Genomic DNA, 12,512 nt, shown 5'->3' on the forward strand with positions numbered 1-12,512 from the left:
ATGCCTGAATGACTATTGCTCTGTAGCACTTACTCCCATCATTATGAAGTGCTTTGAGTGACTGGTCCTGGCTCAACTAATGGTCTGTCTCCCACCTACTCTGGACTCACATCAGTTTGCATACCGCAATAATACAAACCGGATTCCAAAAACACTAAACAAATTGTGAATTAAAAACTGAATGCAATGATGTGGAGATGGCAAATGTCAATATTTTATTCGTAATAGAACATAGATGACAGATCAAAGTTTAATCTGAGTAAATGTAACATTAAAGAAAAAATATGTTGATTCAAAATTTCATGGCGTCAACAAGTCCCAAAAAAGTTGGGACATGTAGCAATAAGTGGCTGGAAAAAGAAAATTGAACATATAATGAACAGCTGGAAGACCAATTAACACTAATTAGATCAACTGACAACATGATTGGGTATAAAAAGAGCTTCTCAGAGCGTCAGCGTCTCTCTGAAGCCAAGATGTTAAGAGGATCACCAATTCCACCATTGTTGTGCAGAAAGATAGTGCAGCAATACCAGAATGGTGTTACCCAGCGTAAAATAGCAAAGACTTTTAAGTTATCATCATCAACCGTGCATAATATCATCAAAAGATTCAGAGAATCTGGAACAATTGCTGTGTGTAAGGGTCAAGGCCATAAAACTCTACTGGATGCTCGTGATCTCCGGGCCCTTAAACGTCACTGCACCTCAAACAGGAATGCCACTGTCAAGGAAATAACAGAATGGGCTCAGGAATACTTCCAGAAAGCATTGTCAGTGAACACAATCCACCGTGCCATCCGCCGTTGCCGGCTGAAACTCTAAAGTGCAAAGAGGAAGCCATTTCTAAGCAAGCTCCACAAGCTCAGACGTTTGCACTGGGCCAGGGGTCTTTTAAAATGGAGTGTGGCAAAATGTAAGACTGTTCTGTGGTCAGATGAGTCACGATTTGAAGTTCTTTATGGAACACTGGGACGCCATGTCATCCGGACCAGAGAGGACAAGGATAACCCAAGTTGTTATAAACGCTCCGTTCAGAAGCCTGCCTCACTGATGGTATGGGGTTGCATGAGTGCTTGTGGCATGGACAGCTTGCTTGTCCGGAAAGACACCATTAATGCAGAGAACTATGTACAGGTTCTAGAACAACATATGCTCCCATCTAGACGTCATCCCTTTCTGGGAAGACCCTGCATTTTTCAACAAGATAATGCCAGACCACATTCTGCAGCAATCACAACATCATGGCTACATAGGAGAAGGATCCGGGTGCTGAAATGGCCAGCCTGCAGTCCAGATCTTTCACCTATAGAGAACATTTGGTGCATCATAAAGAGGAAGGTGCAACAAAGAATGCCCAAGGCGATTGAACAGTTAGAGGCCTGTATTAGACATGAATGGGAGAGCGTTCCTATTTCTAAACTTGAGAAACGTCTGTTGAGTGTTGTAAGAAGAAGGGGGGATGCCACACAGTGGTAAAAAATGGCCTTGACCCAACTTTTTTGGGATTTGTTGACGCCATGAAATTTTGAATCAACATATTTTTCCTTTAAAATGTTACATTTACTCAGATTAAACTTTTGATCTGTCATCTATATTCTATTATGAATAAAATATTGACATTTGCCATCTCCACATCATTGCATTCAGTTTTTATTCACAATTTGTTTAGTGTCCCAACTTTTTTGGAATCTGGTTTGTAAAAGCACAGAGGATGCCATTTACATTGCACTACATACTGTGCTCTCACATCTGGATAATAACAACACACGCTAGAATGTTGTTTGTTGATTTTAGCTCAGCATTTAACACAATAATCCTAGCAAAGTTAGTCACTAAACTTGGAGATCTGGGCATTGACTCCTCTCTCTGTTATTGGATTAAAAGCTTCTTGACCAACAGGCTTCAGCGTGTTAGGTCAGGCCATACCTACTCCTCCACCATCACACTCAACACTGGCATGCCCCAGGGTTGTGTGCTTAGCCCATTTCTCTACTCCCTCTTCACTCATGACTGCAAGACTGTTCATGTATCAAACTCTATGATCAAATTTGCTGACGACACCACAGTGATTTGCCCCATCAGCAACAATGATGAGACAGCCTACGGAGAGGATGTAGAACATCTGGTCACATGGTGTACTGACAATAACCTGCTCCTTAACACCAACAAAACAAAGGAATTTATCATAGACTTCAGGAGGGAGAAAGGTGGCTTGCACGACTCCATCTATATCAGCGGGATGGCTATTGAACCTGTTGCCAGCTTTGAGTTCTTGGGAACACACATCGAAGGATCTGTCCTGGACCTCCAACACTTCCAAATCAAATCAAATCAAATTTATTTATATAGCGCTTTTCACAACTGATGTTGTCACAAAGCAGCTTCACAGAATTCCAGTAAGACAAAGATTTGACATGAAATGTAAAAACAAATGTAAAACCCTCAAGTGAGCAAGCCAGGGGCGACAGTGGCAAGGAAAAACTCCCCCAGCTGAGGAAGAAACCTTGGGAGGAACCAAGGCTCACAAGGGGTGACCCATCCTCCTCTGGTCAATCTACTGGTGATGATAGTTAGTAGTCCATGAGAACTTCAGTGTAGGGACAGCTTCAAGGCACTTGGTGGTTGCTGGAGCGTGGGCAGCTGGTCTGAAGCGTGGAGGAGGATCTCGACAGTCATCCATCAGTGTCCAGACAGACAGGTGGGCAGTTGTTTACTCGGAAAGATGTAAAGGGATGGAATTAGTTTTGTGTTTGTAAAGTAGAAAATATGAAAATTTCCAGAGTGTGGCTAATGACTCTGGCAGATCTGACTATGACAGCTTTAACTAAAAGGAGAGAACCAGGAGGACACACAGACACGGGAGCATCCTGAAACACTGGCATCCCTCCGCTCCACCGTCAACAAACCTGAGTGATCGTGAGAAGCGGCGGGACGACAGCACCAGCGTCTCAGTTTACTATAATTCCCTGTGTCCATGGACCCCCCGGATCTGCCGCCTTTATCTATGGGGGAGCATTAGCTACCAAAAGATAAACTAAACAAATGTGTTTTTAGCCTAGATTTGAAGATTGCGACTGTGTCTAAGTCCCGAACATTTTCTGGAAGATCATTCCAGAGTCTGGGGGCTTTATAAGAAAAGGCTCTTCCCCCAGCTGAGGCCTTCTGAATTCTGGGAACAATTAAAAATCCAGTATTCTGTGATCTGAGTGAACGTGGAGGCTCATAATAGGAAATTGTATCTTGAAGATATTCAGGAGCAAGCCCATGTAGAGCTTTATATGTTAATAACAAAATTTTGTAGTCAATGCGGAATTTAACAGGCAGCCAATGAAGTGATGATAAAGCTGGGCTGATATGTTCAAATTTTCTAGTTTTAGTGAGGACCCTAGCTGCAGCATTTTGAACTAGTTGAAGTTTTCTTAAATTGCTGCTGGTGCATCCTGACAGTAGTGCGTTACAGTAGTCAAGCCTTGAAGTAATAAAGGCATGTACTAATGTTTCTGCGTCCTGAAGGGATAAGGCATTTCTAATCTTAGCAATATTGCGAAGATGTAAAAAAGCTGTCCTAGTGATACTACCTATGTGTTGATCAAATGATAATTCCGGGTCAATTATGACACCAAGATTTTTTGCCGCTGGACCAGGTTTAACTGGAAAGTCAGCTAGATTTAAAATTAAATCTGATAATTTATTTCTTGCCACTTTTGGACCCAAAAGCAGGACCTCTGTTTTGTGGCTGTTTAGAAGGAGGAGGTTACGCAACATCCAGCCTTTCACGTATTTTACACAGTCCTCTATTTTCTTAAATCTGTGTTTGTCATCGGGCTTGGCTGAAATATACAATTGTGTGTCGTCTGCGTAACAGTGAAAGTTAATGTCATGGTTTCTTATAACTGTGCCTAGCGGTAACATGTATAATGTAAATAATAATGGTCCTAAAATAGAGCCTTGTGGAATTCCAAATCTTACTTTAGAATAATTTGAATTTAGATTGTTTACTTTTACGAATTGATAACGTTCCGTTAAGTAAGATTTGAACCATAATAGGGCTGTCCCTGTGATTCCAACCATGTTTTCTAACCTTTCTATGAGAATATTGTGGTCTATTGTATCGAAAGCTGCACTTAGGTCAAGAAGCACCAACAGGGATACGTGGCCTTGATCAGAGGCAAGAAGAAGATCATTTGTTATCTTGACTAGAGCTGTCTCTGTACTATGATGTTGCCTGAATCCAGATTGGAATTTTTCATATATATGATTCTCATGTAGATATGAACTAAGTTGTTGGGCCACAGCTCTTTCTAAGATCTTGGACAGAAATGGCAAATTAGAAATAGGCCTGTAATTAGACAGTGTACTAGCATCAAGATTTGGTTTCTTGATCATAGGTTTAATAACTGCTAGTTTAAAAGCTTTGGGTACATGGCCCAGACTAAGGGATGAGTTTACTATAGTTAAAAGAGGATCAATAATAGCTGGTAGTACTTCTTTGAGCAACTTTGTGGAAATTGCATCACGTGTGCAAGTTATACAGTTTGCGGAGGTGATAATCTTCTCTAGTTCTAATTGTGGGAGTGGGTAAAAGGTTTCAAGTCTTTCTTTTACAGTTATATTATGTTTTATATCATTCACATCGGGTGGCAGCCAGGATGGATTTGATCCTGTGGCTAGAGTTTTTTGTCTAATATTCTCAACTTTATTATTTAAAAAGTCCATAAAATCTTTACTGGTGAGAGTTGCTGGAATTAGTTGTTCAGAACCTGCTTGATTTTTTGTAATTCTAGAAAACACACTAAACAGTGCTCTCGGATTATTTTTATTATTGGAGATCAGCGAGGCCAGATATGCTGAGCGAGCTTTAGTGAGGGCATTTCTATACTCTATAAGGCTGTCCTTCCAAGCAGAATGGAACACTTCAAGCTTGGTTGATCGCCATTTCCGCTCTAGTTTTCATAATGTTTGTTTTAAAGTACGGGTCTTATCATTATACCATGGTGCGAGCTTTTTCTGTCTTATACTTTTATGTTTAAGTGGTGCTACCTTTTCTAAAGTAGATCGACAGGTATTTTCTAGGTAATCAGTTAGTACATCTAGGTCCATTGTGTCTGATGGAGTTGGAACTGGGGTCGATAGTTCTGGTAGGTTTTCTATAAATTGTAGGGCGGTAGATGGTTTTATTATACGCCTTTTAGAATAGCGAGGGTTCTTACATATATTATGGCTAAAACGTAGCTCATATGAAATTAAGTAATGATCGGAGATCGCTAAGGATTGCGGTAAGATATTAATTTTGTCAATGTTAAGACCTAGTGTCAGAACTAAGTCTAAAGTGTGGCTGCAGTAGTGTGTAGGCCCTGTTACATTTTGAGTAATACCAATAGAGTCTAAGATTGAGGTAAATGCCTTTTTTAGTGGGTCACTGTCCTTCTCAAAATGGATATTGAAATCTCCTACAATTATAACTTTATGATTGCACACCGCTAGGTTTGTAGCAAAATCGCTGAATTCTTTCAGAAATTCTAAGTAAGGCCCTGGTGGTCTGTAAATGTTGCATAATAAAAATGCGCCCTTTTTTGTGACCGGATTTGTAATAATAGTGGAGAGTACTTCAAAAGAAGAGAAGGTGTCACATTGTTTAAGACTAATTTCTAGGGTATTTTGGTAAATTACACATACTCCACCTCCTTTGCCTGATATTCTTGGGCTATGTGCATAATTATAGCCTAGGGGGGTGGCTTCATTTAGTGCTAAATATTCATTTGGTCTAACCCACGTTTCCGTGAGACAGAAAACATTGAATTTATGATCACTTATAATATCATTTATGATGAGTGCTTTTGAGTTTAGCGATCTTATGTTGAGTAACCCAAATTTTAGTTCTGAGGTGTTGCTGCTAGGTGTTGTGTATGATTTAATATTGATTAGGTTGCTGAAACAGGCTGATTTTGTTTTTCTACTTTTACATTTAGTTCGGGGGAAAGACACAGTCTCAATACAGTTGAACTTGTGTGACGCCTCAAGACAGTTCGCAGACGGTCGGTTTAGCCTGTCTGTCTGCGGCCTGGTCCCGGCTCTGGATTGTCAGCAGCTATCTACACTACTCTGCTGACTAACTAAAAGACTGTGCTATGCTGCAAGAAAGTAAGGCAGCACCCTCCCGCGTGGGGTGGATACCATCCCTACCTATAAGACCAGGCTTGCCCTCAAAACGTAACCAATTGTCTATAAAGCCCACTTGATTTTCGGAACACCACTTGGACATCCAGCAGTTTAACGCCCAAAGTCTGCTGTAAGCTTCGTCGCCACGCCATATTGGTATGGGGCCAGAGCAGATTACGGCATCGGACATCGTCTGGGCCAGTTTAATCACCTCTGTAATATTACCCTTAGTTACCTCAGACTGCCGCAGACGAATATCATTGGCCCCTACATGAATGACTACCCTCGAATATCTCCTATTAGCTAACAGTCTAAGGTTGCCACTAATATCCGGCGCTCTGGCTCTCGATAAACAGCTAACTGTTACTGCCGGCGCCCCTAAAGGAGTAGCTAATTTCACGTGTCGAACAATAGAGTCTCCTATAACCAGAGCACTCTTAACAGGCTCCTCAGCGGGTGCTTCGCTGAGCGGGGCAAACCTGTTTGACACGCAAATCAGAGGAGTGTGGTGTCCCGGTGGGCTAGCTTTGGCCTCAGCGTTAGCATCAGCCTTAGCTTTCCGGCTATGACGCCGAGACGTCACCCATTCACCCCGCTGTGAGGGCTCTAACGCCGGAGTCGTGGGGCTGCTAACTCTCCCTAAGGCACCCGGAGTTGCTAACACTGAATCTCGCTGTTTATCCCTTAATAATAAGCTCCGGATGCGCACTTCTAACTGGTCCACTTTGTCCACCAGAGAGCTAACTAGCTGACACTTAGTACAAACAGAACCACTATCTTTATCGCTAGAGGTGGAAAAGGGGGTTAGACTAAACATGCCACACTCTGAGCAGGCAAAACAGCCAGTAGTAGCCATGGAATTGCAGGTACTTACCGCTTTTAGTTGATTTTAGTAACTTACACCAAGAACGTTACTCCAGGGTCCGGTGGCAGTTTTAGTGCCTCTGTAATGAATATTCCTGCGGAGACAATCTAAAAGATAGATCTATGGATGGTTAGTAGGTTATAAAAACAGATAAAAATATAGAAATAACAGTGGAAACGAGTAAACAGGAAAACCCGAGCGATCAAAACAGCTTCCAAACGGGTACAGAAACAGCCTGGTCAAGAAGGCTCACCAGCACCTCATTTTTCTGAGGATGCTAAAGCAACAACATCTGTCTCCAGCCATTCTGGTGAACTTCTATCGCTGTGTGACTGAGACTAACCTGTCCAGCTGTATCAAAGTCTGGTTTGGGAACTGCACTGTTGCTGACCCGTAAGTCACTACAGCAAGTGGTGAATACGGCCCAGAAAATTACATGGACCTCACTTCCCTCAGTTGAGGACGTACAGAAGAAACGCTGTCTTTGTTGAGCCCGCAGCATTCTTAAAGATTCCTCACACCCTGCTCATAGTTTGTTTGTCCTCTTGCCTTCTGGCAGGCGCTTCAGGAGCCTCCGGACCAGGACAAGTGGACTGACAAACAGATTCTTTCCCAGAGCTGTCTCCTTACTGAATTCTGTCCGCCAATAACACACACTCATCCGTAATCTGGTCATTGACTGCACTACATTCTCTGTAAATTACTTTTACACTGTACATAATTGTATATTATATTGGGTTACACATTCTGCACATTCAGTTAATGTTAACATATCCAACCCTTTGGTAACTCAACCTGTAAATTAGTTATCTGTATATCATGTTCATAGTATTTATATATCCAATTGTATATCACATTTATAGCATTTTTCTACTCCATCTGCACATCATGTCTTTCTCACCAAACTATATACTGTATATATATTCTGCATTATTCCACCCACCTCCACCTCCTGTCATACGCATTAATTGCTTTTCCATTATTTTAAATGGGGAAAATTCACTCGAGAAATGAACTTTTCCACTTACAAACCGGGTCACGGAACGGATCAAGTTCGTAGGTAGAGGTTCCACTGTATAATATATTCACATGTATATTTGTCCATATCCCTGCCTATATCTTCTATATTTGTACATTCTGCACTTACTGCTTACTGCACTTTGTTTAGATGCTAAACTATATTTTGTTGCCTTGTACTTGTACATGTGTCTAATCTAAAAATGCAATAAAAACAAGAATTTGTGATGTTTAAAATTTCTCTTTAAGATTTCCAATGGTTTCAATGTACTCAACTGTATTTTGTAAATATAAGGACACTTATAAAGAATTTGATGCCTGAAAGTTTCCACTGTGTTTCATCAACTTTCCTTTAAATACATTGTGTGTAACTAAGAAACCCATTGTAAAAATCTTCACGTTTTTGTCCACTTCCTGATGCAGTGGTGGACTGTTTTAAGATACAACAGGTTTCTGAAGTACTCCCAAGCCCAGGAGGCTGTATAAAACACGGTAGTCTTGCAGTTCCTGAGGGCTGTGGAGTACAGCCTTCTCTTAAATCAGCTCACAATATAAGGAAGGAATACAGGATAGATATTACTTGCAGTCTTGCACTGTTTGTACTATTTGAAAATTCTCTCAAGAAGTTTGTCATAAAGTGATGGGGAGGGAGCCATTTCAGCTGCAAAGACTGAGCATTTGGTGAAAGCTTGCTTTTATTGCATTTTTGCATGTGTGTGTGTGTGTGTGAGACATATTAATCACATGTTAGGGTCAGACCTATTTTGCTCTCTGTGGAACTGGGCCTTACACAGCTGTTCTGCAGGCTGCTGGTAACTGGACGCCTGGTGGGTAACAAAGCTGGAACAAATCTGGAAATTATTACAAAGTGAGCTGTAGGTCTTAAACCTAGGAGGAATGAGTCTGATGTTACTCAGTTACCTGTGTGTTTTCATTCATCAGATTCAGTGTGAGTGAGGTGAGGGGCAGGGGGCTTGTAGTTTTCTTGCTGAAAAAAAGGAGACGTGATTATTCAACATCATAACACTTTCCCCATCGCTGCGTCGTGCTGAAGTTTGTGTTGGGTTCAGCCCTAAATTTGGCTGCTCAGATCAGACCAGGCTCGCTCACACAACTGAGAGTGAAAGCAAAGCCAATGAGACTAGGGTTGTAAGCCAGGGCAGTGCCGGTAGATGAGACAATGTGGCGTTTCACTCCACGTCTGTGGGCCCAGTTTTCCTGCCGCTGACGTCTTTGGCTGCTCCCTGGGGTTATTCATTTAATTCATTTTAATTTTATTTTGTTTAGATTCTAAATTTCTGTGAAGCTGCATCAGGTTGTAAGAAGTGTTAGACAAATAAATGTAACTTGAATTGGAGGAGGAAGTGTGGATCAGGCCAAACTGGGTTCTCCAAGCTCTGTGATCCTACCTCAGCATTTACATCAGCCTTGCAAATTCTGTAAAGGGTGGAATGAGCCCCTGAGCAGTGTGTGACGGTGTGAGGGTGGTACGTTTTGAAGGACAGGATTACCCTGGGGCAGAGGAGGATATTAGATTCAAAAGCTTGTTGGTGAATAATTCATGTCCACCCTTGAGAATCTGCACTTTTTGTGAACCCCCACATGATGAAGGCTCCTGAGATCAAAGAGATACCCACCGGAGCACAGGACGCCCAGCGGGGCCTGGGTCAAAAAATGGAGGATGGAAATAATATTTGTCCTACCTCCCCTCACACACACCCCTACCTCCTATACCCTCCCCCCACACACACCCCTACCTCCTATACCCTCCCCACACACACACCCTACACACCCCAATCTCCTATACCCTCCATCCACACACACACCTCTACCTCATATACCTTCCCCACACACACAAACCTACACCCTATACCTCCCCTCACACACCCCTACACCCTATACCTCCCCCCCACACATCCCTACCTCCTATACCCCCCCCACACACCCCTACCTCCTATACCATCCCCCTGCACACAACCCTAACTCCTATACCTCCCCCCCCACACACCCCTACCTCCTATACCCTCCCCCACACACACCCCTACCCCACATATACCTCCCCACACACACCCCTATCTCCTATATCCTCCCCCTCCACACACCCCTACCTCCTATACCCTCCCCCCACACACACCCCTACCTCATATACCTCCCCACCCACACACACCTACCTCATATACCCTCCACCCACACACACCCCTACCTCCTATACCCTCCCCCCCACACACCCCTACCTCCTATACCTCCCCTCACACACACCCCTACCTCCTATACCTCCCCACACACCCCTACCTCCTATACCCCCACCCCACACACCCCTACCTCCTATATCCTCCCCCACATACACCCCTACCTCCTATACCCTCCCCACACACACACCTACCTCCTATACCCTCCACCCACACACACCCCTACCTCCTATACCCTCCCCCACACACACCCCTACACACTATACCCTCCCCACACACACACCGACCTCATATACCCTCCACCCACACACACACCCCTACCTCATATACCTCCCCCCACACACACCTACCTCATATACCCTCTACCCACACACACCCCTACCTCCTATACCCTCCCCCACACACACCCCTACACACTATACCCTCCCCACACACACCCCTACTTCGTATACCCTCCCCACACACACACCTACCTCATATACCTCCCCTGCACACACATCCCTACCTCCTATACCTCTCCGCGCACACACCCCTACCTCCTATACCCCCACCCCACACACCCCTACCTCCTATATCCTCCCCCACATACACCCCTACCTCCTATACCCTCCCCACACACACACCTACCTCATATACCCTCCACCCACACACACCCCTACCTCCTATACCCTCCCCCACACACACCCCTACACACTATACCCTCCCCACACACACACCGACCTCATATACCCTCCACCCACACACACACCCCTACCTCATATACCTCCCCCCACACACACCTACCTCATTTACCCTCCACCCACACACACCCCTACCTCCTATACCCTCCCCCACACACACCCCTACACACTATACCCTCCCCACACACACCCCTACTTCGTATACCCTCCCCACACACACACCTACCTCATATACCTCCCCTGCACACACATCCCTACCTCCTATACCTCTCCGCGCACACACCCCTACCTCCTATACCTCCCCTGCACACACAACCTTACTGCCTATACCCTCCCCACACACCTACCTTCTATACCCCCCCCACAAACCCCTACCTCCTATACCCCCCCCCACAAACCCCTACCTCCTATACCCCCCCACACACCCCTACCTCCTATACCCCCCCCCACACACATCCCTACACCACATACCCTCCCCCCACACACTCCTACCTCCTATACCTCACCCCCCCCCACACACACCTACCTCCTATACCCTCCCCACACATACCCCTACCTCCTACACCCTCACACACACACACACACACACCCCTACCTCCTATACCCTCCCCCCCACACACCCCTACCTCCTACACCCTCTCACCTCCTATACTTCACCCCCCCCCACACACACACACTCCTACCTCCTATACCCCCCCACGCACCCCTACCTCCAATACCTTCCCCCCACAAACACCCCTACCTCCTACACCCTCCCCCCACACACACCCCTACCTCCTGTACCTCCCCCCACACACTCACCCTTACCTCCTATACCTCCCCCCACCCACACCCTTACCTCCTATTTCACCCACACACACACACACACACACACACACACTCATATCTCCAATACCGCCACCCAAAACCCACTCCCCTACACCTCACACACACCATTGTCAGCACTGTTCACTGTTTCTTCATTAAAGATGCAGTGCAGTGGAAACCTTGCTGTCGTCATTGTGTACTGTTCATATTCCACCTTTAATCGTGAAGAAAGCCCTGTGCTCCTGAGGGGGAGTGTTTCTTTAAATAAGGCCCTGTTTTAATGTGGACTGATGGTTCCTGCTGATGTTTAAGTGCTGTGGCTCATTAGTGACCTCTCTGCCTTGTCAAGAAAAATAAAAGGTATCACAAATATATCACCACCTGTCTCCGGACCCTCGACTGTATGTTTTATTCAGTTTCCGCCAAACACCAACAAATCCAACACAACAAAGAGAATCTGTAAATTATTCTCCTCACTGCCACCATCACACAATGCTGCCACATGCTTCAGCAACACATCACTGACACCAACATACACACACAGACACACACACACACACACACACTCTTACTCACATACACACACACACACACACACACACACACACACACACACACTCATACACACAGACACATACACTCTTACTCACACACACACACACACACACACACATGCACACTCAGACACACATACATTCATACACACACAGAAACATATACACTCATACTCTCTCACACACACATATGCTCATACCCCCCCCCCCCCACACACACACACACATGCGCTCATACT

The sequence above is a fragment of the Hoplias malabaricus genome, chromosome 1, assembly GCF_029633855.1.
Source record: "Hoplias malabaricus isolate fHopMal1 chromosome 1, fHopMal1.hap1, whole genome shotgun sequence".
Lineage (NCBI taxonomy): Eukaryota > Metazoa > Chordata > Actinopteri > Characiformes > Erythrinidae > Hoplias > Hoplias malabaricus.